The sequence below is a fragment of the Trachymyrmex cornetzi genome, unplaced genomic scaffold (assembly GCF_001594075.2).
Source record: "Trachymyrmex cornetzi isolate Tcor2-1 unplaced genomic scaffold, Tcor1.1 scaffold1642, whole genome shotgun sequence".
Lineage (NCBI taxonomy): Eukaryota > Metazoa > Arthropoda > Insecta > Hymenoptera > Formicidae > Trachymyrmex > Trachymyrmex cornetzi.
Window position 1 is genome coordinate 19652 of NW_017296248.1, and position 999 is coordinate 20650.

General features: G+C 35.9%; 1 pseudogene; it reads left to right on the plus strand.

Annotated features, from left to right (window-relative positions):
- The first annotated feature begins 1 nt into the window (after position 1).
- The window catches only part of LOC108758990 (ATP-dependent DNA helicase pif1-like), a 13043-nt pseudogene continuing 12045 nt past the window's right edge, over positions 2-999 (plus strand).

The following is a 999-nucleotide window of genomic DNA, read 5'->3' on the forward strand; positions in this document are numbered from 1 at the left end:
GAATGTCGAATTATTTATAATCGATGAGGTTTCCATGATTTCGAATGTGACACTGATGTTTATCAATCTACGATTATGTTAAATTTTCGACACGACACAGATGACGGTTTTTTTGGTAAAAAACACATTCTTCTGTTTGGAGACGTGTTGCAGCTTCCCCCTGTAAAAGAACAATTTCCGTTTGTTAAAATGTCTCGATCAGAGATTCAGAAGTATTTAGGTACCATGGGTGGATCTGATTTGTGGAGATTGTTCGAGTACGACGAACTTTTGATTAATATACGACAAAGATGTGAAAACACATATCGCGAGATACTTTCTAGAATTCGGATAGGTTTGGTAACGGATTCTGACATCAATGTTCTCCAGTCGAGAAAAATTAATTTCAAAGGAAGTTGCGATGAAAGATTGAATGAACTTTGCATTTATATGAATCAATTACCGGTTGATACAATATGTTTATTACCCACGTGTTATTTGTGCACGACTTTGAACACGGCGATGCTCGATAAAATTAATGGCGATGAAATTCTACTGATAGCAGAAGATGATGTCGACTGTGCTCCAGCAATGAAGAAAAAAGTGCACAAAATTTTAAAAGACAAAGATGAAAAAGTTTCGGAAACAGCTGGTATTGAAAGAGTAATAGCGATTAAAATTGGCGCTAAAGTGATGATTCGACGAAACATTGATGTCACTTTAGGACTTGTCAATGGAACCCATAGGCATTGTAATTGCGATTCATCGCTCTGTTGATGGAAATCGTGTTGATTTCGTTACAATAGTTACTTCTGATAATAAACAAGTCATAATAACGAGAGTAGACATTAAATTCGAAGTATTCCACAAAATAGTGGTACATCGGAAACAATTTCCATTGTCTCTCAGTTATGGAATAACTGTACATAAAAGTCAAGGAATTACGTGTAAAAATGCAATGATGGATTTAGGAACGAGTGTGTTCACTGATGGTCAAGTGTATGTAGGTCTGTCACGAGT